Source organism: Taeniopygia guttata, chromosome 5, assembly GCF_048771995.1.
Source record: "Taeniopygia guttata chromosome 5, bTaeGut7.mat, whole genome shotgun sequence".
Lineage (NCBI taxonomy): Eukaryota > Metazoa > Chordata > Aves > Passeriformes > Estrildidae > Taeniopygia > Taeniopygia guttata.
Genome location: NC_133030.1, coordinates 51,271,026 through 51,297,185, shown reverse-complemented (window position 1 = coordinate 51,297,185; position 26,160 = coordinate 51,271,026). Strand labels below are relative to the sequence as shown.

Below are 26,160 nucleotides of genomic sequence, written 5' to 3'. Positions count from 1 at the left end.
TGACTTAACAAGAGCCAGCAGATGATTGTGCTCTCCTGGGTCAGTGTAGGTCACTCTGTCCTTACTCCAGGATCAAAACAGTCCTTTAGGAGACATGGCCACAATAAAATAAAGTTGAATGGTGTCAGTGATCTTCCATTTGTATGATTACTCTATTTTGGTTTGTCTTTTCTGTTAACTGAAAGCAATGACAAGGGCTGATACATGATGAGGTGTTCATAATCATCTGCTTCAAGGTACACTGAGGCAGAGTCAGGCCTACACTGAGAGTGATTTTGAAAATCAGATCCCAGAATGATAACGATTTATATATTCCTAGAGTAACATCTGGACAGGTCAACCTTCCTCAGTGGCAAGCCAAGCTATTCTGATAGCAATAAAACCTCTGGTTCAATCCTAGTGCTGTTGTCTTTGGTTGGAAAATCCAAAGGGGAGAAAATAACTTAAAACAACCATTCATTTTAACTGTAAAATATTATTTTCATTGTAATGTTTCTCACATATGTGAGAGAGACACGCTTTCAACAAAATATAAGCCCAAACAAAAATTTCTGAATTTTCAGAAATATTTGAAAATTGCTAGATTTTTAAGTAAACTCAAATCCTGTGGACCATTCTTATCTTCACTGGTATAAAGCAAAAGCCCAGATTCTCACATTTTGGGAGACCTCACTTGACGATTTAAGTACTGTAGTCCATGTTCACAAACAAAGAACCTAGAAGGAGCTACATGTTCATCTAGTCAGAATTTGAATCTAGTTACAACATTGTATTATTTCAGTGACATCATATATCATTATATTGTTGAGGAGTAATTTTCTCTCATCTCTTTAACCTGGTCAGTTTGACCAGCCAGGGATGAAAATTATATAAAGTGTGAAACACTCAAAACACACTGGCACCATTCCATGGGTGAGCTACCATGAACCTACTGACAAAGTGAGCCAGGGATGCAAAATATTTGTTGCCCATAGGAGTGCTTTTCTCAATACTGTTTCATTAACTCTGTGCACTGTTTTACTCTGCTTGCATATGGTTGTAATCTTTCTGTCTCCTTTCTGAGTTGCAAGGGTCACAACAGACCTATTTTAATATTATTTCAGATAGGATTAAACAGAGAACTGTTTCATGATGTTCAAAAACTGAGCATAGAGACCATCACAATTGTTTCTTTTGAGAGAGAGGTGAGGGAAAAGGTATGAAATCTTGTGAGACAGCTGAGCCATATATTTGCTGTAGGAAATAAAAATGTTATTTTGGCATGAGGTGAAAAAAACCACCATTTCTTTACCAAAGGTAAAATCATTAGAAGACTTACAGAAATACAGATATGTCTATCTCAGCATTATGGTAAGATTGCAAGAATCATAATAAGGTGTATACTCAGAGCATAGCATTCAATAACCAGTATAGAAGATAAATATAGTATAAACAATATAAATTATCTGTCCCTGAAATAGCTTCAAGCATTGAAATATTTAGAAAAATTATAAAGATGAATATAATGCCTCATACATTTGCACATAAAAAGGAGTAGTAATGTTCCTTGCATTTGTACAAAATTAATATTTTCATCAAGTTTTTTATCCTCATAAAGATTTTTTCTTATGACTATAGAAATGTCCTGAAGTATTTAAATCACCTGTCAAATGTAAACCTGCTTGAGTACTGACACTTTAAAAATATAATGTGAAATCAGATATCACTTATACTTGCTAGAATTTTTTATGCTGACTTGTAACGTATGAATGGGGAGGCTAGATGCAGAAACAGTAGATTTTCAATTTTTACCTTTTTTTTCCTCACTAATTTCCAGAATGTAATTCTGCCCCCAGCTGGTTAAGACATAGCTGACATAGGAGATTGAAAGTGAGAGAATATTGAACCTATGAACTCTGCTTCTTCTCAGATGATGACTACAATTTGCATGCAAAGTATCAGCAGCTCTAGTGCTCAGCACAGGAGCTAATAGATTCTAAGTTCTTTATGTAAGTATATACTGCACCCTCCTCATTTCAGCACTAATAGCTCAAAGGTGAAACTGTTTGCAGGAAACAGAGTTCATTGATTACTCCTACAGAATGTTACAATTAATGACATCGGCCCGTGGTAGTCGCTACACCTGTATCAGATCAACTGAAGACATTTAATACATGCTCCACCAATAGATTCCAGAAAGTTGCATACATCTACTGTCTGGAATGGATTTTTACATGCTTACATGTCTTCCTATTTCTCTTTTTAATCATATTCTTAGGCTGTCTTCTTGCAAACAGAACACATGTACTGAAAAATTTACGTGACTTTCACTTATTTTTCATGTATAACTGCAGCCCATCCTTATCTCCCAGGAAGGAAGAAAAATAAAAGAAAAAGGAAAATACAGCAATAGAAAAGCAGGGAGATAAGTTGCTATTATTATTACCTTTTGAAACAAAAGCTTTCATTCACCCTTCAACCTTTCTCCACTATCTTCTATCATATTTCAGGACATCTCTTCTGATGTAGCTGGAGAATAGATTACAAATACCTTCAAATTCATCTGACTTACTTTCCATTCCATATATCACCTTTTCATATGCAGCAGTTTCTGTCACATCAGCAATCCATCCCCTCAGTAGCAGACCTGATGCATCCCTTCAGGTTCTCAGTATTTATTTTCAATACTATGAGACTAAAAGGGGCAATGCCAGGAAGTTTAGCCCCTGTATTTAGATTCTGTATATTCAAATAAATAAAATGGGTGAGAAAATGTGGTATAAATAGATATAGTCATTGGAAATAGTTTTCATAGAACAAGACAAAAAGGAAAAAAAAATGTAGAAGGAAAATTATTTTTAAAATAAAACAGATTTTAGCATCTGTGCAAATGTTAGCATAAGCACAAAGTATGAAAAAAATAAAATGGTCCCACTGGATGAGTAGGGCTCCACTGGTTAATAGAGTCTGATAACTGCTGCTTTCCACACTTTTGTGCTGCCCCCATGCCCTGGTGTCCCAGGTGGACTCAAAGGAGAGGGCAGCCAGAAGAACCCACAGAACTCTACCTGAGCCCGGCAGAGGCTGAGCAAGTGGAACAGTATTCAGTGAAATTTAGCAGAACACTACAGGAGTATAAATGGTAAATGAACTTAGTGAGTTTACACAGCAGAGAAGTGGAATTACAGGATGGAACAGAGCTGCTGAGGGAGCACATGATTGAAGCAATGGGATGTGAATACTTAATCCATTAGCCTTAACAGAAAATCTCTGGTATAGGTTTGGGAAGAGGCAGAAGGAGGAGGAGTTCTGTTGGGAGGTGAGCAGGGGACAGATCCAAGAGGAACAAATGAGGAATGCTGTTAATGAGGAATGCTGCAAACTCACAAAATTACTCCTTGACCAAGCTCAGACCTGACACTGAAGATGCCAGAAGAGAAAATTGAATATATACCTGAAGTAGGAAAGAGCATACCCAGTCAGACACATCAAGAAATTACTGGATATCATAAGTTTATCAAGAAAAAGAAGTCTGTTTCCAAGGATAGAATACTGAGGCAGGGCTGACACAGCATTCTGGGAAGGAGGTGGGTATCATGCCTGACAGGAGAGAATGGTGGAATCCTGGTCAGTATTTGCCAACTGAGAGGAAAAAACAATCCTCTATAGGTTTAATTTCTCTTTATCATTTACTTAACAGCTCTAGTACTGATTTTTAGTTTGCTCCAGATAAACCTTGTTGCAAGTGAGCTTTTCTGTTACGTTCCATAGTGGATGGGGTTTCTTTATTTTCCTCTATGTTTTGCTTGTCACACAGCAGCACTTATGAAAAGTGTCCAATCAAAAAAGCACTGGAAAAACTATCTTCTCTCCATTGTCCTTTTTAAAATGTCTCTTCATTGTGCCTTTCATTAGAGATGATCAAGAGATGAAGGTAGGGGAGGGGCTGAGCACAACCTAAAGACATTCAGAACAAAATTCATTTGACAAATGCCAGGCTGTGAACTACCGTGTCTGCAGAGGAAAAAAAAAAAAAAAAAAAAAAAAAAAACAAAAAAAAAAAAAAACAAACCCAAAAAAAACCCCCAAAAAAAACCCCAAAATGTAAAAGCAGATAATTTACAGTCTGACAGCAAGGACTCCTAAGAAAAAGGAGAAGAGTTCTCCATTAGGTGTTACGTTATTTTTCATGGGGCCAATTTCTCTACTTTTTCATCAGAATGCAACTGCCCTGACCTACACTGATGGAAAATTTGGGCCATAGTGTGAGCTTAAAGTATATTCCTAAATACTTGCAAAGTATGTAAACTACAAAGGCCACTTAAAGCAGCAAGACTCACCTGGGTAATCTGACACATTTCCAGTGTGAGGATTTTCATATGCCTTTGAGTCTTTTAATGTAAAGCCTACCTCTCTATTATAATCCTAACAGCTCTGGTTCTACAGATCTCTTTTTCAGTGTTTCCTTGACACACCACCACACCCCCCCACACCACCCTCAAGTTCTTTTAAAATCCTGGAATAATTTGTGGTCAAAACTAAATCCAAATTAAGTCCATCTGGGGAAAGTAGAAAAATCTGAATTTCATCTTGTTGTCTTGAACATCCTATGGTTGCATAATAACAAAATGCCTTTGTTCTCACAACTAAAGTATGCATCAAGAATCAAAGAAGCAAGAAAAAAAGGGAATGTTCCAAGCTATTACTGTAACAATCCAATTACAATGCCTATCAAACTTAACTTCACAGGTTATAGCTCCTAATTGCCTGACAAAAATTGACACTTCAGTCGCAACAGCATAATATAATCAGAGTCCAAATTAAATTTGATCGTGGGCAGAAAACGATGCTATCATTCGGCGGCATGGAAACAGGAGATCAACTAGCATGATATCAAGGATCAGAAATGAAAATTATTCATTAATGGCAATGGTTTTCTGATAATGGAAATGACACAGTTCAGACGGCTTCGTAAAAACACTATTAATTAAAAAGATGATAGACCTAACAAGGCATAGAAACCAGTGGAACCTTTCTCTGTGCTTGTTAAGGTGAAGGATGACAATGTTTAAGAACAGAAGTTTATGCACTTTTGTGAAAAGTATTCCGCTGATTCTGTAGCAAGTTTACTGGTTCTTGCTTAGTGAAGCATCTTTCTCTAGGGTGCTATGTCAGAGGGACATAAAAAGTGTCTAAGGCCATAATGTGGCATTGTAATAAGCATGAATACTACCAGCTATAAAAGAGAAGGGTCCAGTTCATAAAAAAATGCACATGGGATTTTTGCATACTCCCAAGAAAATAGTGCAGGGAAAACTATTTTATTTCCCTGTGCAAGCAGATCTGTCTCCAATTCACTTTTGGGAAATACAGAGGTGCTTTATGCTGGAAAGAGAGCAAGCCAAAAATCCACCCTCAAAAGTTTCCTTGAGCAAGAAAAGACAAGGCCAGTGCCTCAGACTGCCGAAGTTCAGACAATGCCTCTGTTCCTTACACAGAGCTCCAGATATTACCACAATAAAAACCTCCAATACTAATGCAATGCCACAGGCATTGTGTTTGAAATAACACTCTCAAAGGGGTGATTGCTGTACCATTGAAACCACTGGGTGCTTCTGCCCCAGCTAGAAAAAAATCAAACCGGGCTTGTCCTGGTTTGAGGAAGAAAAGGTCTATTGGCTGCTAATGATCTCCATGATCCACTCCCATGTGCTCTGCCCATCCCACCCCGCAGGATGGGTCACTGCCCAACACATGGCTAAAACTGCTCTTGAGGACCCTCAACTCTTTCTTCTTCAGTAGCTGGGAGAAGCAAAGAGGCATCTCCTGCTGCAATTCATTGCTCCACAGGCAGCTGCTTTGGAAATGCACAAGTATACGCCTCTGAAACTTGTTGATGTGGGAAACCAAAAACACAAAAGCCTCAAAAATAAAGGACTTTTAGAAAGAGCAGAAGGGAAGAACAGGAAAAGACAGGTGTACCCTTGCAAAAGGACAACTCAAAGCAGATCCTCCTGACTCTAGAATGCAATTACAGTACATTTCAGCAAATCAGAGACTCAGTAACTAATCTCATGTTCCTTTGATTGTCTGAGGATCACTTAAATCCACAATGTGTCATCGCCATCTGCCTCTAAACTATCTTCACCTGATAACCAACACACTTGAAGATCACCTCACTTGTTAAAAACAAACAAACAAACAAACAAACAAAGAACCCATAAAATACTTAATACTAATCTATTTGGAGCAGCTCCAAAAATTAAAGATATGAAAAAAATGGATATACTTCTAACTTTCCCTACTTATTTAATAGTCCTTTTACAGAATGCACAAAGCTTGCCTGAATTGTCAACATTGCTTTTAAAAATAAAATCTTTTGGAAAACCTTTGAAAAATCTCACCTCCATTTTTAAATCAATTAAAAAGGGTGATAATATTATTTAAACAATATATGATCATTGCACTATACCTGTAAGAGCATCAGGGCAGGTCATCCAGTTTCAGTGCATTTCATTAAAATACTCCTTAGCTCTTTGAACACAATTATTTAAGGCAGATGCAAGGAATGCTAGAATTCAATATGTAAAACAGCTCAGGTGGGGACATATATAGTAATATATATGAATGGAGAAAACATACTCTATAACATCAGCTAGCATGACATTAAACAATATTGCAGCTACTGTATGATTATCTCTTGGTTTAATAGCTTGACCTCGGGAGAGGGTGTTAATAGATACATGGAGAAATTTTAAAACACAATGTATCAATATTTTCATGCTTTTTTTTCATTGTGTAGCAAAGTTCAGAACCAGGAAGAATGAAAAACAAGGAAAGAAAATAGAGACCAGACTTTGTGTTGTTTGAGGTTTTTAAAAAATATTTTAATTATATAGCTTGTTACATATTCTGAGCAATGATGTAAACTCCTTTCTCTCCTTTCTCATAAGAGTAGCACTGTTCAGCAGCTAAAGTGGGTGTACTTATCCTCACAGCAGGGACTTTAACACAGAGGCAGCCAAAACCCAAATCCATTGTGACTATTAATCCTGCAGGGTAAAGTTATAGACTGAGTCATCTAATGGATAAATTCCCCCTCTAAATTCCAGAAAATTAAATCCCATACATGCCCTTTAAGCATTCTGGGGTCAGATCCACACCCACAAACTCTCAGGCTTAATGGGAATTTTCTGACGAAAGCAGTTACAGGAAATGTCAGTTGATGTGTTTTGACTGGGCATGCTCTGGCAAAGGTGGTATTTCAGGCAAAAAGAAAAGAGAACTAGAACATCTAGAGTAACAAACAGGTCAGCAGTCAGGATGCTTAGCAAACAAAAGAGATCCATGCCCTTGCCTCTGCTAGGTCTCATTTGGGGCTCACTGTTGATTCCAGATTATCGAGTTACCTTTAACTTCACAACCTGTCTGTTCATCACATCTCTCTTTACTGTGAAAATTTTGAGTTGTCTTGAGTTCATGCTACTGACCACTTAACATCCCACATGAAGCAAAAGCCATTTCTACCTTATCTCTGCTAACAGTGTAAAATCAAAATAATTACCATTTTTAGTTCACCCCTGGCCAGAGGAGAATCTCTGTAAAAAGAGATTCACCATTCTGGATCTCACTGCCATTTCTCTTGAGGATTTAACAGCAGGAAAACACCTTGCTCAGGTAGGACTGCTGTGGCCGAGAGCCCTCCCACAGCCCCATTGCAGATTGCAGCTTCTGGTATGTACAACCTGAAATTCCTCGGTTTTCCAGCAGCACTCACTGAGACAGGGAATACACAGCATTAAGAGGAAAATAAATAATGAAATTAAGCTTTACAGGGTTGCTGGCCCATTTTCAGGTCCCCCATTCTAAAACTTGCAAGTATCACCATTAGGCACATGTCCAAGTCTATTTCCCTGGTGAATTCAGGCTTATGCACCACTCGAGAGGAGTCTGTTAATGACTACAAAGATCCACAGCTGTTTACAGTTTAGGCTCAGTGGTGGACCAGGCAATAAGCTTGATCCAACAATGAAGTTGTCGGACTCTCACAGCAAGCAGAGACATTGTGTCAACTGTCTGCTTGCTCAAAGCACAAGTGAGTACCAGGACAGCTTAGCAGGGCTCGGGGAACAGGGAAAGGAGCAGGTATGGATTGGAGAGAAGCTGTGCAGGGCCCTGAAAATGAAAGATCTGTACAAAGGAACCAAGCTTAAATAGCTAGCAGAAGCGTAGATGAAGTAATAAATAAATAGGCCAGGGAAATTCTTTAACACATGTAAAAAGGGACACCATCTATTCATAAAATAGATGAAAAATAGTGTTACAGTGAGCTCCTGGACACCCTTTTGTCCCCCCTTTCCTAGGGCCTCTGTGGCTCTGATCATGATAACCCCTGAATCCTCCCTCCTGCCCCAACGGGGTTGGCGGGGAGCCAGGAGTGCCCACCCTGTCCAAAACCTATATAAACCCCTGAAACTTCCTGCTCTTCCTCTTTTGCCCCGCTCTCCATGGACACCACAGAATAAAGAGAGCTGTTCCAACACCCTGGGTAAGGAGCCTCTTCTGTATACCTTTCCCTCTCCTGCTATTTCCTCCCCTCACAGCCCCATATCTCTGAGCTAGTCGGATTCATTCGGGGGGCTGCGTGGAGGGGGGAAAACCATAGAAATAACAAAATAGATTTTGAAATCTATTTCAAAATCAGATTTACTGTAAACCTTTCTCTTTTTTTCTTTTTTTTTTTTTCTTTTTTTTTTTTTTTCATTAGTTGGTTGCCATGGAGGGAATTTCTTTCAGAAACTTTGGGTGGTTTCATAAATGAATAAATGAGAGAAACAGCTTTCCACAGTAGAGTTTGGTCTTCAGGAAAATTATAGTAAGAGACAGATTATTGAAAACCTGCAAAAGACTGGGGGAGAGTATAAGAGAGGCTTATATTACGCTTCACATTTTCAGACATGGAAATGAATGTAATATTTAAAAAACTATGTAAGAAGATGTTTGAGGTAAAAAGAAAAAGGGGGAAGCAGATAGAAAAATCAAAAATTATTTTATCAGAAGATACAATCTTTCAACTACATATCAAAGTAATAAGCATCTCTTCAAGCCATGCTCTGACTACAAGTCCAAACTGTCTGCTGATTAAGAATAAATGTAATAATGGATGTTAAAACAAACTAAGAAGCATTCTTCAAGGAAGAATTCCTAGGCACCATGACCAGCAGCTCTGAAAGAAGGCTCCAAACATTAAAAATTGATGGTATAAAAATTTTGCCAAAGAGGCACCCTTGTCAATGCTAGATTTTAAAGCATGACCTGACAATGTGCACTGGTACAAATTTGCTTCACTTAGAAGTAGTGCATTTCTCATTAAAGCAGTGCTTTCTATCCTTTCAGTTAAGATGGTTCCCAGAACTTCCAGAACTGGTGCCAAGGAGTTGTTATAAGAATATAGAAAGCCTTAAGGATGTGTCTGTCTGGGCGGGCAGCTGATCAGGTTATTTATTGATTGACCAGATAGTATTAAGTAAAAAAATTCAAAGGGTGAGGATGAAAATATTTCTGGTAAGGTGAAACCCTTCATATTTACCGAATAGATTATCCACAACAGGAAATACTTACTTGATGGCTTGATTGCAAAGTCAGGCAGGTCCTCGGCCTCACTGACTTCACTGCAGTGCTGACAATTTACCATCGGAAGAACTGTGCCCCCAAGATAGTTTCTTAATGCAATGGGGTAAGCTCTTAAATTTGTAAAAAGCAGGACATAGGAAATACAAACATGAAATATCTTTTATTCTGTCACTTTTCTCACATACAGGATTTTCTAATATACACAGCTCCAAAAAGCAGGAAGAGGAAACAGTAGAAATGTGTAAACTCATAACATTCTGTTTCAAACTGAATCTCATTTTTGACTCATATATGAAGTGCACCTAACAGTATAAAAAGGGGAACAGAATAGCTACTGAAAAGCAACCCCTTTAAGGGCACAGCTGTGCTGCAACTTTCCTTGACTTTCTGCCTGCCTGAGCCCTTAAACACTCAAGATTTGCAGCACAATTTTAGACTCAGAGCCCTGCCCACCCTCAGCTTTCAAAATATCCTTTTCATGTAAGAAGGTTAAAACTGGATGCCCAATCTCCAAAGTGTGCCTGTGAACTGCCCTCCAAAAATGTACCACTCTACCCTCTGCCACTGATGCTAAAAAGAGCTGTCACCAGAGAAGATAAAGGGATTTCTGTGATCACACAGCTTTTCCAAATTCAGGCTAACATCAGAGAGTGCAGGAATGTCTTTGCATGGCACCTGCTTACATATTTTCTGAAGTGACTGCAATCTAAATATTGCCAGCTGATAAGAACAAGAATACTATTCTGTGCCATATAACAGTGTTCACCAGGACTGTCTGCTGTTATTCAGCAACAGGAGGTCAGAAAACAGAGGGCAAAAATCTGTACCATAAATGTATCATATTGTTGATTGCAGGCCTCATGGATCAAAATATCTCATGACTACATAGTCTCTGTCTGTTCATGCACCCTCATTTTACATTCAATTTCTTAAACGGTTCAGAAAAGTCTTTCAGTATCAAGTAAGTCAGATCAAAGTAAACACATAATATGCATGAACAGGTCCACTTTGTATAATATTAACAATGTAATTTCTGTCAGAAAAATGAAATTAAGAATGTTAAAAAAAAATTCAAAGTGATTAAAAGCAAAAAGGCAGAAAGAAAAGCAAAGGATGTCTGTACTTGGCGGGGAGGGAGAGATTACTGTAATTTTTGTCATCCCACTCAGTCTTCCCTATAGCTTATTGCTACAATAACACCTTGGATTCCAGATACTACTCTCTATTGATACCTAAGGGGCAAAGCCTTTAGATGACACCCATTGCAAAATATTTTTATTTCTTATCCATTTAAGGTGTCCATTTATACTCCCTTAAGAAATGGAAACTGGTTTTTTGTAGACTCTTATCTCAGGTTTGGTTGAAGTCTGAATCATAGCACTTACATCCTTTCCCCCTACCTATTTCCACCTGTGCCTATAAAAGTAGAAGGAGCTACTGCAGTGAGTGCATGCCACTGTGTCAGGTTGTGGGATGTATGATCTTAAAAAACCTGCTAAAAAAGTAAATGTGCCATGATTCATCAATTAGGTAGTGATTTTTATTTTTTATTTTATTAAAAAATGAATAGGTACTTCTCCATGGATAAGATTTTATTATACAATGCACAGGAGTTTGCTGCTATCTGCAGGTAAAATACTCTAATACTGAGTAAAGAGCTGAAAAGGAAGGCAAGCATTTAGCTCCTGGTTTTCATTGCAGCTTCACACAATTCCATGTGAAAATCCCAGATCCAGACAAGATGAATGAAAATACAGATCTCTCACATGGGTCTGAGAGGAATGTTTTCTCTCTAATAGGATAAGCTGTCGGCACACCACTCAGGATGTTTTCGTTCCAGGATCTGCTGGCAACCATGGGCAGGGTCAAGCTTTCTCACAGCTCACCAGAGCAACACTGGCACCCTCAAGCTATTGCAGAAGCGAAGAATTCTTAGGATCTAAGAGTATTTTTCTGATGCTCAGTAGCCCTGAGATGTTCTCGGAGATGTGACAGGCTGCCAAGTGGATGGGACACAGAGCTGGTTCCACAAACGCCCAAGTTTTCAGAAAGTCTGTAGACTATATCAGGAAAGGCAGTTCAAAAGGAGTTCTTTGTTATAGTCAAATTGTAATTTGTCCCTCAGTCCACATGTCTAGAAACCCAGATGTCACACAAACTGTCCCTCACAATCCTCCCCTCCATCCTTCCACTACATGGCCACTACTGTTTCCTTTGTTTTTCTTTTTTCAACTATTATTTCTTTTTTTTTTTTATCCCTCAATTTGTTCTACAAGCATGCAATTTACTGAAATACATTCAGCACTCTGAAGGACAATTGTTGCTGAATTTTCCTCACTTTCAAAGTCATAAGCAGACTAAAAATTCTGTGTGTGCTTTACATAGCTCACTTTATGAGAATACTAGCCCCAAAATACGTTGCAAATAATTTCTAGGTTTATAGGTGTACTGTTGCAGGACTTTAGCTTTTACAAAAAGTGTCCTAGGAATTTTAGCTTAACTCCTTGGAAATACTAAGGATGACACACTTTTTCTGTCTTGAGCCTGAAATGTACTGTTTGAGATTTGTTCCAGATACTGCAAGACAGCCTTAACTACTCTGCAGATAGAAATATGAACATGATAGAAGTCCTTAAACAACACTTAATCAAGCAAGATCACATTGGAGGAGTCATTACAGGAAATATTGACTACAGGAAATGACATGGCTTACATTATCTCATCAAGGCTGAGATAGTCATCTTGCAGATTTGCACTGCAGAGCTGTAATACAGCTCTCTAGCTTGCTATCAAATGCACATCCTCTGATCAAAAACTAAAAGTCACTGGTGTTAAACTTTTCCTACCCACCTTTTTTTTTTCCTTTTTTTTTTTTAACGTGGCCTCAATCTGTGAAAAGCTGACATAACTTTGGGGTTGTTTTCGAAAAAGGGTTTCAATAGAAGCTGATTTCAGCTTGTGGGTAAGAGATGGGCACCAGAATCACTTAGCACAAAGAGAATACATAACACAAGAGAAAGAAAAACACAAAATATCCATCACCAAAGTTTCTCCTTTTAACCTTTAAGTGTAGTCAAAACCTAATGACTTGCTAATTATCAGGAGTTTAATGATGCCTCTAAGCAGAGGTTGTACTACAGAGCACAGTGTCCATGAACCTCTAGGATCTGGGGTTACCTCGTGACTTCAGCCTGCAGTGAATTCTCCTCTCCTCCAATTCTGCTTCTAAGAAAGCTTTCAACCCACCACCCCCCTCCCCATTGTTGCTACCAACAGTGAAGGAAACAATTTTGAACTCTGGCGTAGGCTGGTCTCCAGATGGCTGCCAGCTTTTTAAGCACTGAGTTGACTAACCTTGCTCAAAGCAGGTCTATTGAACACAGTGCTTCAGATATCAGCGTCTGCTGGGATTGCATCTATATATGTGGAATCCCACCGTTCCCATCACTAGTGTAGTTGAATGAGTGAATCAGGAGCAAGAAGGATAAAATTGAGGAAAATGCATGAGACTTATACCCCTCTGATGTTGAATCAGCCCATTAAACAGCAGGGAGTAGCTGAGCATAGATTTTCCTTGAGCTTGCTGACCACTAAAAGCAAATTAATATAACCCAGGCTGAGCCTGAGGCTGGGAAAGACCAAGAGGTTGTCTTCCACATGGAGATTAAAAGGATTGTCCTTAATTCAGCCCAGGTAAAAGAAGTGACTCAGGAAGGAGCAAAGATACTTTTCATTAGAGCCCTTGTGAGAACAGAAATCATGGGCAATTGCTATAATTGAATTACTTGATTATGATATTTATAATATTCTTATGGATTGTCAATAAAATCATCAGCCAAACCATCCTGGAATGGAGTCACCCACTTTCTGAGAATAAAATTTATGGGGACAGTTTATTGCTGCTTCCCTGGAGTCCATCAGTCTGACCTCAGCCACAAATAAAGCATTTTCAAATGTAAGGAAATAGTTCTGGGATATGTAATATCTGATGTAAAAGAAGAAGCACAGTCTTCATTGCTAGCCACAGGAAAGCCTGTTTTCTTTGGTTCTTGGCCCATATGAGAGTTAGTGCATGAAATATAAATTGCTGCTCAACATTTAAGCTTGGCAGAGCCAATTAACACGGCCTTCTCAACATGGGCTTGGAGGTTATTTCAATTAAACACTTTGTACAAAAGCTGTTGCTGCACACAGGATTTCTTGGTATTTCTGAAAGGCTGTCCTTGGTGGGTAGTTTAAGTTCTGCAGTGCATTCATCTCTCCCTTTGATTACAGCAACCTCAGTTCTCCCTTTACTTATCGGATATCTGTGTCTCCCTCCTGCAGGCCATCTGAGCACTGCTGCCAAAGAGATGACCTGCACCCTCTCTCACTTCAGCTCACTCTTCTGATCAGCTCTCTTGGTCAGTTCCCAATGACCCATCTTACTTCATATTTTTAATCTGTTCCTCCAGGCTTATCTGTTCCATCTTTGGCCAAAATAACATATTCTGCTTCTGCTCTGAGAGCCTACAGAGTTTTTGAAGGATAACTGATTAATGTTCCAACAACGAGAGAAAAATTTTGTGCACAAAAAAGTAGAATAAAACAAGACTCATTCAGGAGGCCAGGGGGCTGAAACTATTTCCTCCATATGTTTGTAAGGCCTCTAAAGTCATAACACTTCAGCCAGCTCCTCAAGACAGCAAGGAAGCAAGGACTGCCAACACTGGAAAATCTTGAACTCAGACTAAAGTGCACTTTATTGTTAACTTCCTCTAAAGGCTCAACACATTTGCAAAGTCCACAGAAGTCATCCTTATTTTGATTTCTCTTATGTTTACTGTTTAGTTAGATTTCTACTGAGGAAAATAAATGATGTTCCTGTCAGGATGCAATTCTGACTTTCAGCTCCTTGTTGTCCTGCTGACTTCCACTGTGAGCTTGGACACGTTGCCTATCAGCCCGTGCTCCAAGTCTCCAGTAGTGCTATAGCGATAACTGTGCTTCCCAGTCCCTCAGGAGCTGTGTGAGGAGGAATACACTCCTGATGATATGGTATTACGGCTCTGAAAAGGCACTAGGGAGCTACCAAAGCCTGACTATGCAAACCAATACCGATAGATAGAATATTTCACATATGTGAGGTATCATTGTCTAGTGAAGGTAACACCTTTGAGATACCTCAGCTCTGTCTCGCGCAATGTAATGAATTTCTCTGCAATGCTTAGATGGATGTTGGAAATTCTGATCCCCAGTCAGAACCCTCAAATCAAGCCTAGATAGACAAAAAAGTTATGTCTGGGGAAAATTGTCCTACAATTTATAGCCCAGTAAATATGAAATTATAATCTTTGGTGCATCTGGCATGCATGGGACACTAGGTTCTGAACTTCATCAGTATGTGTTACTAAGCATCTCCTGGTGAGATGGATCTAGATCTCTTAAAGGCACCTTCAGACAATCCACTAGACAATTTTGAGTCTGAAGCTCGTTGGTTTTTAGGTCTCAGAATTTAGAAATTTTTTTAAATTGCTTGTCTCTTGAACTGCTTTTTATTGTAAGAGTATCTTCATTTCTTTGAAAATGCAGAAGATAATTTTAGGAGGCTATTTATTCAGCACCACCTTAAACTTCATTAGCAAAAAGTATTGAAATCACCATCAAATTAGGGACCTCTATACAGTCTTTATGATGGTGTTTCTGCAAACCCATTTTGCAGAGTTGTAAGTGAATTAATATGTTTAGAGACAAAACAAATTCTTACTCTTTGTCTTGATTTTTCTTTTTTACTTCACTAGTCTATTTTTCTCTTAAACCACATGAGAATAAGTGTGACCACTGAAGATGTGAGTTTGGTGAGGTGTAGATATTGTGCCTTAAACAAAGATAATACTAATGAATTCACATTCAACCTTTTCAGCCCAGCGATAGAAAAAGATTTTCAGTCACTTTAGCCTGAGCTACATTTGCACTCAGGGTCACCTAAAGAAAAGGACAACACATTCATCTTTATCCTCCTTGAGTTGTGGAACCACTCAGATTATCTGTGAGTTGCAAAGTGAAATTAAATACCTTAAAATGCCATCTATCTGATCCCCAATTAAAACATAATCTTTTTAAAGCTGTCAATAGCTGCTGACCAGAATCAATAGGGAGAAGATTATTACTGGCACTTCTCCAGTGATCTTCAAGCAGACAGAAAATACACTCTTGTCAGGTCAGCAGGAAAAGAGGAAAACTGGACCTCAAGAAGAACTTCTTCACAGACAAGTGGAATCTGAGATCCTATGCAATGATACTGCTGGGCAGTTTTGGGATTTACTAGGCAATGGAGAAGGTTTGGTTTTTTTTGGTTTTTGGGGTTTTTAACTATGAGGTGAAACAAATATGATACATGACTGTTTTAAAGAAGTAACACTGGAGACTTAAAATTATGAATCTTTAGGAAAGTATTTGTAAAAGAAGTTTTACTTTGATCTTCTCTACACGTACACTAAAGTTCCTGAGTCAGATTCAGCCACTATCTTAAGAATTTGAGGAATACTGCTTTTTATTTGCATTTAAGGAATATAAGCTTACATTTGTCTAAGCAGATCCTGCATATTTCTCATCATTGCTATAGGAGTTAAAAGTTTTAACTATCTAAATCTAGTGTTTGACATCAGTGACGGGAATGATCCCTGCTACAGCATGTAAGCTTAGGGTAAGAGGCCTAAACCACTTCTTTTCCTCCTGACCTACATTGGGATTGCTTTTATTTCTAGGCCAGAATGAAAAGTTCCGCATTAAAAAAAACTGTTTCCTGGTGTGCAGAGGGCTTAGTAGCCTTTCTACCCACAAGCTGTTGCTTTCCTCCAGCCTTCCACAGTACAGATTGTTGCACAAATGCTCCAACCTGCCTGTGAAGTTACAGCAGTCAGAGCCATACACTTATTGTACTGACGAAAATCACCAGAGCATTACCTGTTCCAACCCAATCCATAATGGATGTTAAGTTGTCCAGCAGTCCTTACAACTCCATGCTGAAGAGAGCCTCATACATGTGAATTTTCCTTCTCCTGCTGCAAAAGCCGTGAAGTAAGCTCTAGATCCAGAAAGAAATGACGGTGCAATGGTTCAAGCTCACCTACACCTTTGGACGGGTGAGCTCAAGCAATTGCCCTGACAGAGTGTCTGTGAAACATTAACTCTTTTCATCTCTGTGCATCTCTTCCCATCTGAAGAAAAGTGGGTGACAAATCTTCCATGCCTCTACTGACTGGGGGAGAAGTACAAGAATCATTCAAAATGTGGACTTGATAAGCACCAAAATCAACAGAAGCAAAACCGGGGTCTGAAACTGTTTAAGTGAGAAAACACTTGAGGGATTGTAGCACAGACATAATATGCTGAAACAGCATTTTAGGTGCTGTTTGCATTTAAGTGGGTTGAGGAACAATATATCTGACTTTTCTCACTGTTATCCATTATTTAAATATAAGCTTTAAAATGGCTAGTTTTATTATAAACCTTTGTATATTTTACAAATAATTTGGGTAAGAAAATCCCTTTGCAAGTAAAACAGTCAATTTGAAAGTTACTTGCTGAAAAAACATAGAGCACTTGTATTTTCCTGATTACATGAAAGCTGATACAGAAGAAGGCATGGCATATAAAAACACAACTGCAAACATGCCAACATAAAATTTCTGGAATCAGTTTGGCCCTGCTGTTTTTGCAGGGGTGATTTGACTCCTGCAGATTTGTACATTACCCTGCAATTTCTTCAATATTGGTCACTTCTATAACGTATTGGATAGGATTATGACAGCACTGTTTTGTTCAGAGCACAACTTTTCTGTCTCATTAGAACAGCAGAGACAAAGCTGCCTATAAAATGATGGTGCTGCATTGACATTTTGAAGCACCTCGAGTAGTTCATTGGCAGTACAGAAAACACTGCTGAAATCACACAAAACTGGGTCTGGACAAGGTCAGTTTCAAAACAAATTCATTCTACTCATAAATCACAAGCAAATAATCTAGTTATTGCAAAGTTAGAGTTGTCAGCACTCAACTAGCAGAACATATAACACCATGATCACTACCCTACTTCACCCAAAACCTACAAAAGAAGGGGAAAAAAAGCTGCTGAATGTTTTTCAATACTTTTCAATGTTTAATAATTTCAGGCTTGGCTGTGTTTTTTACTGCTTTCTTTGCCAAATTTTGCATTCAAAAGTAAGGCTCCATCCTCTGAGACTGAGGTCCCTTATATGGAGGCAATAGCTTCCAAAATCTTGTGTCCTTATAAGACTGGTACCTAATGAGAAATCATCACTGAAATCAAAATGGAGCCAGGCAAAGTGACTAGAAAGAGATCTGGCATGCAGCATGTTTCTCAAAAGAGGGGGAAAAAAATCTTTCTCATTTTTACTGATCATGGAAAATAATGAAAAGAAGAAAAATAATAATATTCCAAAATGGTTCAAAAATTGTCTTTGAGTTACAGAAAAGTGACATCCATAAGAGTAGAGCAGAAAAGATCCAAAACAGTCCTAATTCCATGGTATATAGAGTGGTCTAGTGAAGAGAAAATTCAGGCCTGGGAAAAACAAGGAAGTTGTTTCCAGATTATTTTAGTCTAAATTTAGCCAGCCAGGTTTGAAAGAATTGGCATGTGCATAATGGAAAATCTTGTCCTGTATTTGAACATGGGGTATCTCACTGTGTGTTTCAAACAGTCTTTTAATGGTTCCCCAATACATTATTAATTGCAATAAACAACCACAAAGAAATCAAAGAAATGAAAGTTAAAAATATGCCAGCTGTAAACACCTGCAACCTCTTGTTCTTCTTAATCATTTAATTCCATACACCTATATTGAAATTTCACACTATGCCTTAGCAGGGCATTGTCACAGCAAAACACTAGAATGCTGATATTGTGCTAGGTCAAGAGTTAAGTAAGTTCATTCCACCCCTGCTATTTTGTGTTTTAAAGCAGTCCTTAGTCTAGGCAGACTCTCTCTGTTATTATTACTTCTTGAATGATAAGAGCTGGGATTGACCTTCAAAAGAGATTTAAATGGCCTTATCCGAAAAACAGTCTGTGAACATCTATAAACTAATGTGCTGCCTTTACACTTCCTTTCTCAGAGAGGAGGTGTAAAGGCAGCACATCAAAGTCAGCAATGAACTTACAATAATGGATTTCAAAGTCAAAAATCTAATGCAAATCTAAGTATTTGCTTATAGACTCTTTGAAGTCTTGACAGATTAAGTTTAGAAGTATTTTCTTAGATGGTATCTACATAATCTAATAGAGATGATTTCAGGAACTGAGTAGATGCTTCCAGTAGATGTTTCGATTATGGAAAACATTTTCACAATAACATTAATAAAGCATACATTTTTGTTTAATTTTCTTTTAAGTTTATAACACAATACTGAGCAGTTATAAATGATATTTTGCATCTGTGGAAATGTTTTTTATCTTAGGAGGAGAAACTGACAGATGAACAGATAAAGGAGTTCCATCTCTGCTATGCTTATATAATATAATTGACTTTGTTAAAGGACATAAAGGTGTTGCTTGATTTACATCCTATGTCAGCTTAATGCATCAACCAAGTAAGGTTCCACTTGTTTAAATATTTCATTTTAAAAGGTGCAGTAAGCTCATAACTTCACCAACATCCACTCTTCCCTGACTAAAATGGATTCTCCAGTTTAATCTATAACACTAGAAATAAATGGAGACTTCACCCTTTCCCTTGACAGAGGAACTGAGACTGCCATTACTTATTACCATAAAAGTTGAAGGAGGTGCTAGAAAAAGTGTGACAGTAATTATATGGTATTTTTTCTTTTTAAAAACAAAATGTGTAAAATAAGACTTGAAACATAAAAATTAATTTTAAAAAATAACAATATTTGTATTCTTTATTGTTACTTCTGATATCAGAATTTTTCTTTTATGTAGCAAAAAAAAAAAAAAAAGAAGAAAATGTTTAGGTTTTTTTCCAGGTTCAGTTTGATTTATGTTTATTTGTTGACATATTATCAGAACAATATTTTTCAAGTTAGATACTTACAGCTGCTGGAATAACCTCAAGTGTGTTTGTAGACCTAGCCCATACCTGAAAAGTTTTCCTGGTCCTAACATAAATAAATAAACTCAGAAATAAAGCTCCAAATATGTGCACAGTTCAATATCCTGATAAAAGGAATTTTTTGCTTGTACATTTTTATTTTGTTACAGCTTTTGCTAGCAATATTAAAAATAAATAAATAATCTCAGCCAGACTAACTTTTCAAGAAATAATTTGCATAAATGGAACTTGTTTATATATTTTCTCTCTAAGATTTTAGAGGATTTCTGTCCCCCCCTCCCCCTGCACCCGCCCCAAAACACATGAGGATATCTACTATAAATTACAAATCAGTCCTAAGTAATATTGGGTATTTTAAAACAAACTTTGCAGCCTTAATGTTCAAATATTTTTAGGAAGAGCCAGTATGCCACCCTACCTTTCTGAGTATAGGTAAACTGAGGGTCTGAGATTGTGTGTGGTGCATAAAATGATACAGAGACTCCACAGAAAAGAATGAAATAATCTGGAGATCCCACTTTGTCCCTTGGTAGAATTTTCTTCAGTCTAGAGATGGGTAAAACTACAGAAGACACAAGACTCTGCAAATTCATCTGCTCAGTCTCTTGAATGCAAGCTATCAGACAACACAGTCATGCTGTCTTTCTTTGAGCTTTATGTGGAATTTTTCTTACATAATCAGGAAAATGGGGCAGGGAAATAGGATTGTAGTCTTTTGCATGTCTCACAATTATAAAGTTACTTAAAATCTGGAGAGGTTGGAAAGTGTAAAGAGAAAAATACTATCAGATGTGGTCTTGAACAGAAATATCTGCAATAAACTATATATACCCATGGAATCTGAGTGCTTCCTATAACAAATCATACAGACCAAGACTATAAAACTGATATGATGTTAAAATCTGATTTTTTTTTTTTTTCAGACAGGAATAAAACTACATAAACAAGAAGGCAAGCTACCTTGCCTTCCTAATTGCAAAATTATCTTGGCTTAACTCCAGCCACAAGGAGATAATATACTTTGTTCATTACACTGCCTGTTCCTTTGAGAGCAGAATATAACAAACCAGAATATATATGAATATACTTTCCCAGTTTCTTCTCTAGTAGATATTTATAGGACAGCAACAGATTGAAACAGAGATTTTTACCTTTCACCATCTGGATGACCTAAATAAACTATTTCATATCTCCCTTCTCTAATTTTTGGTATTTTAAATGGAAATTATGACACCAGATTATACAACTCTGCAACTCACAAATGTTTGTCCATGTAAGTTGGTATCATTCCATTTTCTTCCTTGGTGCCTTGGTTCTTTTTTTCCATTGGCTCTGGTTTCCAGCTGTTTGATGACTTCTGTGTCAGGTTACATGAGTGCCAGCCTGCACAGAGTGCGCTAGAGAGGCTGTACTCTCTTCCCAGGAGCTCACAGCTATACAAAGGTTCACAGACACCCCCATCTCTCCCTGGGGATCAAGGGAAACTGCAGGGTGAGGCCAGTGCCCTGAGTGGAGTCACATCCACCCTTCATGTGGGGCTGAGCAATTTAGAACACAAAACGTTTGGTACCGTTGCCCTAGAGTGCTTGTTTTTCTTTAATGAATTCATCCTTTTGAGCTATTTTAGGGGGGAAAGAACCTTTCTTCTTCATGCTTGTGTTTGTTTTACTTTTGAGGTGTGATCAAAGTGAGTCCTGGCCGTGTAATCATTTAATGTATTTTGGCTGCAGTTTCAGCCTTCTTTGAAATTTATCCCTTTTCTCTTGCCTGTGACAGCCAAACTTTACCTCCAGGTAGTAAAGGAGGTTCACAAACTCTTTTATATCTCACATCTGCTTTCAGCCCATTAATCACCCAGACTGTAGCCAGTTTCTTGCTTCTTCTGTAGAGTGTGACTTTGTCTAGACTAGGAATTAAAGAGTGAATTTTAACGTGGTCCAGCTAACATGTTTAAATGTGGACCAGGCTGTGTACCCTTTAACTCATGTTCAGCCAGCCAATTTAAACACTTAGGAAGAAATTATGCATCAACATGACAAGATTAACACATGCCAAAATATTATCTCCCTTGTTTAAATCCCTTGTTTACAGGTAAAATTTTGGCCCTTACAAAGTCATCATAAGATTGCTACTGATTTCAAATTACCCAGAATTTCCCATGTAATTTTAAGAATACATTAATCAGAATGACTTGAGTACGAGCACCTACTTAATACAGATCTGATATAAGAGCTAAGAGTTACACTGTGATTCCACATCTTTAAGGACCCAACTCCTTTGCCATTGTGGTCCAGCTGCACAGTGATACTTCAATGATAGATAGTGAACCGCATCTTCTCTCTGTAGAAGTTTAATTTAAAAGATTAACCAGCCCATCAAGTATAATTTTACAAATAGCAGCCAATTTATCTTTTCAGATTCATTGCAGAAACTCTACCGGTTTTACTGTCCTTGTAGTCCTGGCTGCCAATATACACCTTTCTCCAAAGATTTCCATTCAGCTGGGACACAAGTCTTCTTCATCATGAGTAGTTCTGCTGTCAGAGCTTTCTCCCCAGCCTCCAGTGCCCATTGCCATGTCCCAGCCTGACACTCAACTGTCATGAGGACTGAAAGAGTGACTTGTAGTACTTTGCTCTCACTTGGGGTGCTGAAACCTCTAGCAGAGGAAAGCTGATTTGGGGAAGGGAGGTTCTTTGCATTTTTCAAGTCAATTAGTTCTTGGGCACACAAAGTAAAGGTAAAACTGTTCATTTATTCACCAGAGATTTGACAAAGATAGGAAAAAAATAGCAGTAAATGAAAGACCAAGGAAAGAGGAAGAAAATGTGATGGTGGAGATGGGCAGGCTTTTGTATACAGTGACTTTTTTCAGCAAGAGCACACAAAGCCCTTGAATCAGATTCACATGCAGACAGGGACAGTGACTTAGTATGGGGATGTTCCTGGAGTCTGAACTTTTAAAAGTGAGTCACAGATGATGGAGAACTGCCTCCTGCCAGTCTTCACCTCATAACAGAGAAAAGGCCAGCATTGCCTCTGTTCTTTGATTTTGGGAGAAAGCATTTTGTTTTAAAGTATCCATTTGATTAATAAGCTTTGTATAAATGATTAATAAGCCATAAAAATCTTTAATATCATTTTAACTTGGGTTTTGTTTACTCTCTATTTGCCTTCTAAAAAATGTTTATGCAACATTATGAGGCAATGCATATTTATCAAAGACTGCAGGTTAATGGAGGATGATCAGGAAAGCAGAGAGAAAACATGATTTGCCTATTAAGTTGAATTAGGAGAATTTGGAAGCAAAATGCATGGTAACTGTTACTCAATGTCTGCCAAAACTTCAATCATCATCTTTTATCAATGCAATGCCTCCCCTCCCAGAGTACATTGAAAATTATGATAGAATCGTTTCACATTACCTTCAAAACTCATCTACCTCTTGAGAAGTATATTGTATCTGTGCAGAAGTCTCACACAATATTTTTGGCTATTAAAATGAACGTTAACAGAGTGAAACGTCAGACTGAACAAAGGCAGAGTACTGCTAGCCAGACGGAACTTTGTGTACTAGTATTTTTTTTTTTAATTACACTATTTGTAATGCCCCACAACTGGACAAGTTGTGAACACAGGGGACATAATGAAAATCAGTACAGAAAAGCCACATTGCAGGCTTACAAATGCACTCCCCTGTCTTGCATTTTACACTTTCTGCTTTGTCTCACAGGTGCTGTGTCAGAGCTGGTACAGATACACCAGCAGTAACCAGGAATAGGTTATATAACTAGTATTCCTTGCCAAGTGGGAGCTGCAGTGTCTTTTTTTTGGTTGTTTGGGTTTTTTAATTTTGTTTTTTTTTTATTTAGCACATATCATGAATTTCACAGCAGGTAATATCTGCTCTTCAGATAACAGGTCTTCACTGAAGAAAGTAACAATAAAACTATGTTAATGTGACCTTGAAACTACAAAGCTTTATTCTGAGGCATATCAGACTTGTAAGCATTGTGTCCATCATTTTATAAATTCACCTTGATGATAAATTAATGAAATTATGATCTTTCCATATAAGGCTGACCCATGATGTCAATACAGAGAATATGCATGCTTTCTGATTACCCCTCACTGCTGTTAAGATGTATCTCAGAAGGCACTTTCCTACAGTTTACATATGCCTATCAAATCATCATGGTCTAACAGCTCCAGAAATCCAGAGATTAATCTCCAAGATTGTGCTAAAACTCCATAGTGACTTGACCCTGAACTTTGGCACAAGCCTGCCCTTTCCTGCTCTGTTCCTTCTCACCCACCCAGAACACATGCATCAAATTAACAAGGAATGAAACATTTCATTAGTTTCATTCATTCATTTAGTCTGTGGCTTAGCAAATTTTATGTATGTTGCTGGACTGGGAGGATCAAATTTTACCATATTCTGCAGTCTCAGTCTATATGAAAGCATAATTGTTCTATTCATTCTCATGGAATAAAGACTGACATACAATAAGCATTCAAAAGATTTCAAGGGAGTATTTATTTACAGGTCAAATGGGCCCCTAAAGTTTTCTCCTAAAGCATAAAGTCTTTGGGCATGTTTCAGCATCATGGTTGGTGGTCACAACAGGAATTTTCAGCTAGCATGCTCCCATATGAAGCAAAGAATCCAGTTTGAAATCAAAGGAAACCAGGTACAGTACATGAAAAGAAAGTCCGACATGCTCAGTACACAGTTTACTTTTACATTAATAGAATAGGAAGCAAGCATTTTGTGTGTTAGGTTATGCTCTGGAACTTACAGGGCAGTTGCAACAAAGGCAATCAATGACCTCAGCTACAGTCATCTGTTTACAGACTGAAAATGAAGACTGCAGACAAAGATGGGAAATTTCAATGTCAATTGGAATTATTTTGGATTTAATGTGCAGTAAAACACTCAGAAGCCTATTCCACTGAACCTATTTGGGAAACAAGTTTGAGGAAACCAGAAGAGGATAACAAAATATATTCTGACTAAATCGGAGTCTTTCTCTTGTAGGACAAAGATTTATGTATCATCAAATCAATTTATTTTTTCTTATGAAAAAATGTATCGTGTTTGGCCAAAATGTTATCATTTTATTTTCTGCTCATTTTCACTGAGAGGGTGCTTAGAAATCTTTTTTCCAGCAATACAACTGCCAAAAGCTCAAGCACATTAAGAAACTACACAACTGGAACACACTAAAAACAAAAATATACCTTTTTTTTATTGGGTTTGACCTACCTTAAGTTTTAAATCAAACTAAAGCAATCAAATTTTTAAAGTCTGATCAGCTGAGAAATAAGGATATTAAATATGATTAAATGTGATTGCATTTGAGTGTAAGGACTGTTCTTCCATTACTGCTTTGATTAAAAAAAGCAATCTGAGCTGTGAGGTAGAAAAGTTAAATGCAGCAAGAGAAAAATAAAAGGGCTTGAAGTTTCTTTCCTTTCTTTTTCAAAATATATTATTTCTTTTGTCAAAAAAAATAGTATGATTTTAAGTATGTTCTTTTGCAAAACCAAAAACTCATTGGCAAAGTTTCTGTAACATAATATTCCTTCATGCTTCTTAATTATAGAAAATATGAAGATGGAAAAAAGGAAGAATAAAAAGTTGTTCTTATGGGACTTCTGAGAACAAGAATAGGAGACACATTTTGAAATGAAAAGTGGACTGGAAACCTTGGTTCTTAAGCTGGAATTTAATTGGTGCAATATTGGAGTTTAAAGAGTAATAAAGCTTTTGTCCCCAGGTTATGAGAAGAAAATTACCCATAACAATTTTTTGGATTATAATATCTTAGCTGCTTCACCAGTCTATCTTCTTCTGATATTATCATCATTACTCCTCTGATAATTTTCTGTGTTTCATACCTTTACCTCCAAGCACTTGGATGGTGCTAAGAACCCCTGTGAACTTTTCAGATATGGGGTGGAGATCAGCCACTGATCAAAATTAACTTGAACCACAGAGTCTTCAGAGCTGTTTCCAGAAAGGCAAAATGTGTCACTCCTCAGAGATGAGATAAATAGCAAAACCAGCACAGATCACTCACTCTCACCTCTTAATTGAAAAGTTGGCTGCAGATTAGGAGCTGGCAGTGACCAGCTCAAGCCATCAGGATGCCAATATATATTTTGACCTTATTTCTACACCTCAGAACAGATCAATCACAAATTAATGTTATATTGGTGAAAGCAAGGGCTTTTATTGAAGAGAGAAATCTATAAAAAAATCATCCAGTGAAATAGTGAAAAACAGCAAACTAACCTAGACTGGCAGTGAAACTGTGTGTTTACTCAATACAAGTAGGATAATCTTGAATCTTAATCATAACTAAACACAGTAACACAAAAACCTTTTGGAACATGACAACTGGTATATGAAAGATTCATTTTCTTTCTTTTTTTTTTTTTTTTAATGCAAAAGAAGTTGTAATGA

At 37.6% G+C, this 26,160-nt stretch overlaps 1 long non-coding RNA gene across 1 annotated transcript in view; it reads right to left on the bottom strand.

The window, feature by feature from the left end:
- Positions 1-26,160, bottom strand: part of LOC121470130 (uncharacterized) — a 72,105-nt gene that overhangs the window by 13,847 nt on the left and 32,098 nt on the right. The gene's annotated exons all lie outside the window — the stretch shown is intronic.